This window comes from Bubalus kerabau, chromosome 3 (assembly GCF_029407905.1).
Source record: "Bubalus kerabau isolate K-KA32 ecotype Philippines breed swamp buffalo chromosome 3, PCC_UOA_SB_1v2, whole genome shotgun sequence".
NCBI classification, from domain to species: Eukaryota; Metazoa; Chordata; class Mammalia; order Artiodactyla; family Bovidae; genus Bubalus; species Bubalus kerabau.
In genome coordinates, this window is record NC_073626.1 from 129,671,498 (window position 1) to 129,679,019 (window position 7,522).

The following is a 7,522-nucleotide window of genomic DNA, read 5'->3' on the forward strand; positions in this document are numbered from 1 at the left end:
AGAACACTAGAGCGGGTTGCCATTGCCTTCTCTAGGGAATCTTTGCAACCCAGGGATTGAACCTGCATCTCATGTCTCCTGAATCTGCAGGCAGATTCTTTACCACTAGCATCACCTAGGAAGCCCATATTTAAAGTCTTTATTGAATTTGTCACAATACTACTTCTGCTTATGTTTTGATTTTTTGACCATGAGACATGTGGAATCTCAGTTCCACAACCAGAGTGTGAACCAACATCCCTTGCATTGGAGAGGCGAAGTCTTAACCCTAGATGGTCAAGAAGTCCTTATTCCACTACTTTCTTTACTACTTCCTAGTACAAAAGAAATTAAGCATTCTTGAGCCTAATTTTTATCTAAATGCCTACCTTGCAACATTATGTCAAATACTTACCTTAAAGAATTGCTGTTACAAAGTGTTTAGTATAACATCTGGAATATATAGGATGGCTATAAAGAATATTTTTAGTAATTCATTTATTTGTTATAATTTAGTATTCATTGCCATTCACCTATTTATTTATCCATTCATACTTTTATAGTGTGATAAATATGTGTTTGTTTCTATGGCATGTGCTAGTGGTATGTCTGTGAATTAAACCAATAAAAATTAATGTTATTCCTATTTGCTTAAACCCTAATCTTGTTCTCTCCTGGATGGAGTGAGAGGAAATAATAATTAGGTAAATATCTAATATAAGTAATAATTACTGGGGAAGGGGAAAATCTAAGCAAAACAACAGGGAATGTCAGAGATAGATGAGTTAATAATTTTAAATAAAGACATAAGAAAGTGACTTGCTAAAATATGGCACTGGGTCCAGACTTTTAAGAGAATGAAGGGGTGGGAATCCCCTGGTGGTCCAGCATTTGACTCTGCATTTACATTGCAGGGGTCATGGGTTTTATCCCAGTTGGGGAACTAAAATCCCATATGCCAAGTGGCTCAAAAATGACAAAAAAGAGGATGAAGGGTTGAGCAATTCGGATGTTTAAGGAAGAGCATTCCAGTCATAGAAAAGAGCAAATGAGAAAGCCTTGAGTTGGGGTTGACTGGGTCTAATTTAAGAACAGCAAGGAAAATGGCATAATTGTAGCAGAGACAGCTAGGGAAAGCTGGGCAAAACTGAAGATGAATTCAGAGAGGGAGCTACCAGACATTTGAAAAGTTAATAACTTTGGCTTTATCCCTGAGTGACATGGGAAGAATGGAGGGGTGGAGCAGAGAGAGCATGATCTGACAGTTGACATCTTTTAATAAGGTGATTTGTGAAAAAAGACTTGATAGGAGTTGGGATCAGGGTTGGGATATAAGTAGTAGGACCAACAGGGCACGGAAGACTCTAGGTCAGTTCCTCTAAGATCAATACACTGATTTGTAAAATGCATCAATTGTCTTCAAGACATGCCTGTCCACCTGTCAAGGGAAAAGGAAAGTCAACCTGAGTCCAGAACAATGGACTTTAACTTTCTAGAATAAAAGCCTGAAGTGTAGGTGTGAAGATTATGAGGAGTCAAGGATAAAAGCAGAATGTTGTAACCGCTTGGGGCAGCCATCTGGGGCTGGCCTCTACTCTTTCCCTCTAAGGATACTGGGCATATGGGCATGTGCACACACACATGGACATGCACACATACACACATCCTGAAACCAAATCAGGAACTGTTGCTGCTCCTTTGGCTGGACTCTCCCATGCCTTTGATTAAGCTTCTCTAATCTGCTCTAGACCTAGTGTCTCTAAAGGAACTGTATAACTTACTCATACAAAGAATTCTTTTTTGACCAACTGAATTTTTTTGCAAATTGTTCCATTACCACCAAAGTGGGGACAAGACAGGTCTTTCCATGCCCTTCCATTTTACTTTTCTTCAAGATATGTTACTATATCAACCCAAAGTGGCTAGCAATGAACTCTTGTTGCTAGGTTGGCAAAATAAATGTATTTTGACATTGGTATAGTCCTGTTATTCTCTCTTCTGCTTTCTATATCCCCAATTCATTTTGAGAAAGGGTGTCTAGCTACCCCTATTTCCCTAAATCCCTCTGCTTTGGGGATGTACTCGGTCATCTTAACTTTACTGGTGTGACTGTAATACCGTGGCAGATTCATTATGATATTTGGCATAACTAATACAATTTTGTAAAGTTTAAAAATAAAATAAAATAAAAAAAATAAAAATCCTCTTCTGTCTCACATGTTCATTTCTTTGCTAAGGTGTTAAAAAGAAATACGGTGGATTGAACTAGTTTCTGTTAAGATGTGGATGACTCGTAACTCATTTGGTGCACTAATGGATGGTGCATAAAAATGAACACCTTTCTGGCAATCATAATGGAAGTAAAGAATTTCTTGAGAAGGGAGCTGGAAGTACCCGCCTGAAATTTTCTAAAGTGTATTACTGAACTCTATTATTTAAAGAAGTGCCTGTCTTTATTCCACAGTCATAGTAAATGTGAAATTTGAGGTAACTTTAAAGAAGAAAGGAGAGAGGAAGAGAGGGAGGGAGCTAGAAGAATTTCTTATCCAGAATAACCTATATAATTGCTTCAATTCTGTTTTATTTGGGTTTCTCATAACTGGCTTTACCAAGAGAAAACTTCTGCAAGAAGCAAAAATTAACAATTCCAACAGAGCAGTGAAACTTTAAGAAGTATAGCTAATGGAGAAGCCATACAAAAATAATGAGCTATGAGTTTCAATCATTGTAAGACTAATGCCGCATCCTTATGACAGAAACACTAATCAAGTTTAGAACATCCGGTTCGTTTCCGATTTTTTTCTTAAGTAACCAAATTAGTCACCCATACAATATTAAATCTCCTGTTCATTATCCATAAAATGTTTTGCTTTATTTGGGGAGAGAAGTTCCTGAAATTAAACAGAGAATGACACATAAAGTTATAACTAGTTTTCCAGTAAATGAATGTCTTTGAGTAGCATATTTTTTCCTTCCTTAAACGCAGTTGGCCTCATACACATCATAATTCCTACAGCAAATTCAATTTTGATACTCAAAACAGAAACATTCTTACAAGTTTTATTGTCCTATATTATCTAGTGCAATTTTCTATCTTCCTCAGGGTTCAGTTGCTTTGCTTAAAAAGAGACCAACTGAATTTGTTATCTTCTTGCTAATTTAAGTGTGAGTGAGCAAGAGTGTATTGGATATTTAATAGAGGATCAGAGTTAGACTTGCGTCAAAGTCAGCACCGTGCCTCCACATCACTGAAGCTAAGTCAGGATTTAATTCTCAGGCTGTCACTGAGCATACTAGAGATTAACAGAAAGGAGGGGAAATGGATAGCACAGTAGGAAACTATGTTTTTGTAATGCAGGCTTGGGATAGATGAAGGGAGCTTATAAATCGACCTGGGCAGCTTATACAGGGCAGAAGGCTAACTTGATTACTACAACAGATGTAGTCAAGAGAGGTTGTATTTCTGCACTGTTTGCTGGAGTGAGGAAAGTTGAATAAACCTGCAGGTCTGATAGTGGGCAAAGACTGCTGTTCTGAGTTGCCTAGTGCACCTTTGAAAGTAATTAACGCAAGCAAAAGAAAGATATAATTTACACTGCAAATCTATGATGAGCTTTCAGATTATCTCTGAGACCGTATTTTCTAAGAAAGAAATGTATAGTCATGAGGAGAGTACCACACCACCTTTGTCCCAGGCAACATATCAACTCCCTAAGGGCATCTATTTGTTGACTTGAATGCATGTGTCTGTCATACTGAGCATCTCTATTGCACAGAATAGGACCAAGTGTGGCTCTTGTCTCTTCATTTTTTGTTCTTGCTGTGTCCTGACCTGACATGATACTTTTTCTTCAGTTATGATAAGGTCATTCTTTAAGCTACAGCCAAGTAGCTGTTTATGTCCATTCAGGAAATGCTGTGATTCTTTCTAGATATTAAGAATTTACTTTGGAAAAATGGTGACAATGTTTTCTTTATCTCCAAATGTTTGGAAAGCACCTACTTTTATCCCCAGATGTTGCATTTGGCAGCCAAAATCCTGTGGTTTCTCAACAGTGTTATAGACACTTAGATTCCCAGTGCAGTCAGAACTGCCAAATCTATTGACAAACTAGATAATTGTTTCATTTTTGATACAGAGTTTTAGTGAACAGCATTATATGCTGCCCACTGACCTCATAAAAGCATCCAGTATCATGTCTTCCCTTTGGCAACCCCTAAGCAAGGTTGATTGCCATAAGAAGTTCACAGAGAACCCCAAGCTATTGCATTTTACTAGAAAATGTCATCCACAACTGGTAACACCATAAAACTGCACTAATGGGAGCTGGGCCCCATTGAGACTCAGCATACATTTCGTTTGTCTCCAGCTGGCATCTCAATACCTCTGGCAGGGTTGATTCACTCTCCCTAATATTGAGATCCTCTCCCTCTGGTGAGATGACACTTTACTGATGCCTTCCCAATAGTACCCACATCTTCTACATAAGTTTCTGCTTAAAAATGATTTTCCTTGTCTGTTTTATCGTTCCTTCAGTCCTTTTTTTCTCTCCCCTCCTCTGTTTTTCCTTTATGCTTCCTCCCATTTTTAATTTAAATTTAATAAGCATCTTTCTGGCTTTATCAGTGCAAGGATTTATAATCTGAGGCAAATTCCCTTCTGCATCAGAAGTCCTCTGTTCTTTCCAGAATGAGACTTTAAGACTGAAACTAGGCGTAATTACTTCTGAGAAGTGTTCTCTGAGCTCTCTAAGCTAACTTGGTTCTCCCTTTCTGTGCAATTGGAGACCACAGGCTGACCTCTTCCTTTATGAAACTCCATTGTAATTGGCTGCTGGCTCCACTCACGTGTGATCCCATTGAAGAAAACAGTTGCCTTTGGCCATTTATATGTTTCTCGTAGCACTAGGTTCTCAATATTATTTTTTGAATTATAAAACATTTAAAGCAAGTCCTCAATATTATTTTTGAATTATAAAACATATAAAAACAAAAATATTTTGAATCCCTTGCTATGCTTGTTTATACTTGTTTATGCTTAATTAAACTTGCTGAAAATATCACTCCCTGTCTTAGCCTCAAACACAACATCTTCCTACAGGATAAGACCAAGCTTATCCTGCTCACCATACGACAGGTCAACAGATTAAAAGATGAGGTCTCAGATCAAGGAATAATGACTTTGTTCAGGAAGCCAGCTGACCAAAAAGATAGTAGATGAGTGTTCCAAAAAACCATCTTCTGCAAGTTAGAATTCAGGCTTTCTTTATACTAAAAGAGGAGGGAGTGTGGCTGGTTGTTGCAAACAGATGTGCCAAAATCCTTTATTTTTGCACTTGACAATATAGGTCAGGTTACAGTGCTTCTGTAAACCTCCAACAAGACAAATGCAATTCCATTTTGCAACTTTTTATCTTTGTATGAATGAAAATGTGTTATAACTTTAAAGGTCAAGCCTGGGAGGCAGAGCCTTGAGAATGAGCTGTCCTGTTAATTTCAGGCTATAGGCAACATTCTTTTACGAAAGGTGCGGAGTCAGCATAACTAACCACAAGCAACAGAGCACAGTGGTTAGATCTCAAGAAATAGATCCAATATAGAGTCAGGTTTGTTACCTGTTACACTACCATCTTCTTTTTTTTTTTTTTTTAACTTACACATGTGCTTAATCATCCCCTATTAAGAATTCTGTTTTTTTTTTGTTTTTTTTTTTTTATGCTATTAACTCAAGTTATCCCTCATTTGGGGGGGGGGGACAGTAATTTGTAGCCTCATTTATCACATCTAATTCACAATTCTACTCCAATTTTTTCTCAAATTGTGATACCCAGATGGGCATAATCAAGGGCATCCATGTGAACTTGTGACACATGCACATTTTTGGTCTCTATCCAAAAGGTAGTGAATTAGAAACCCTAGGGTGGGGTCTAACCATCTATGTTTTGATAAATCCTCCCAGTGATATTAATACATTCTACTGTTTGAAAACCACTGCTCTTGAATTATTTTTCCCATGAGATTAGAGACATTGATTTGGTTGTCAAATAAAATACCCCTTTTTAGCTTTCCTCATAATTGATATTTAGAAAATATTCAGGTGAGCCTTGCAGGACAGGAGCCATGGAGCTGGCACTAAGAGAGGCTACTGCCAGAGCAAGTGGGAGAGACAAAGGCTATGATAGGACCAGTTATGTGTGTGTGTGTGTGTGTGTGTGTGTGTGTATTTTTAAGTAAATTCTCAAACCTAAATAAGAAGAAATATTCAAAGAACAACTTCTACTGACAGTGATTCTGCAGTCATCTGTATGCATAATATGGGATGTTCTCAACCCAGAGATAGCTCAACTGACAAGGAGTGAGTGACTACCTGAGAAGACCATAAGTCAAGACAGCAAATTTTTATACCTTTCCTGGTAGTTCAGAAACAAGTCTCTGTAGAACCAGAAGCAAAGAAAGGAAATAATCTGAACTTTTTTTTAGATTGACTACAAAAATTGCTTGACTTCCAGAAACAAAAACACAGAGAAATAATAAAATTATTTTGGCATCATTGGACATTCATCATATTGAGAAGCATGCTTTGTGAGGCTTCCTGAGTTGAGATTTGGAAACTTCTTTGGCGCTCACTTATAACTTGGACTATAAACATGAGTGAATTGTGGTTATGTTTCAACTGCTGTATTGTTTCAATCTAAAAGGGGCCAGCAGATTGACTGAAGTATGATTGGGGAGACCACAAACTTTGTGCACACAGTTCACATGGGGTCAGGAGACCTGTTAGGTGGGATGAAGGCCGTGAGCTCCATTCAGAACCAGATGTAGTCCAAGGGAGGCTGCGGGGGTGCCATGCCTGTCACAATGCGGATGCTCATGGACATGAAGACAGGATAGCCCTGGACCTCTCCTCCAAAGTGTGATGGGTGTCTGGTTCACCCCATTGTGATTACTCCAGTGACATGTTCCTGTTCTGCTCTGAAGAAACTAGTCAGAGCAATCCTGCATTTCCTTATCCTGGCACATGTGCCTTTGGACTCATGGAGACAGAGTTCTTTGGATTGTGGCTTAATTTTTGATTTTTATGAATGTGGATCTGATTTTACCAAGAACTTTTTTGTGAATGTTAGCACTGTTCTGCACTTTCCCCCCTCATTTTTCTCTTTCCACTGCCAACCCCTCTGCCATATGATCTTATTGGTGAGCAAATACCTGCTATTGTTACTTTGTCACCATTTATGTGTGTTTTGGGGCTTCTCAGGTGGCACTAGTGGTAAAGAACCCACCTGCAATGCAGGAGACATAAAAGACGCAGGTTCAATTCCTGGGTCAGGGAGATCCCCTGAAGGAAGGCATGGCAGCCCACTCCAGTATTCTTGCCTAGAGAATCCCATGGACAGAGGAGCCTGGTGGGCTACAGTCCACAGTGTCTCAAAGAGTCAGATACGACTGAAGAAACTTAGCGCACACACATATATATATTTTGGAAAGTATGAGACTCAAAAGCACAATGATCATTTCTATTCATTTGGAACTTCAACAGAGTAGT

The 7,522-nt window shown here is 38.5% G+C and overlaps 1 pseudogene; it reads left to right on the forward strand.

The window, feature by feature from the left end:
* The first annotated feature begins 6,626 nt into the window (after nt 1-6,626).
* On the forward strand, nt 6,627-6,870 carry LOC129647782 (CDC42 small effector protein 2-like; annotated as a pseudogene).
* The last annotated feature ends 652 nt before the right edge of the window (nt 6,871-7,522 follow it).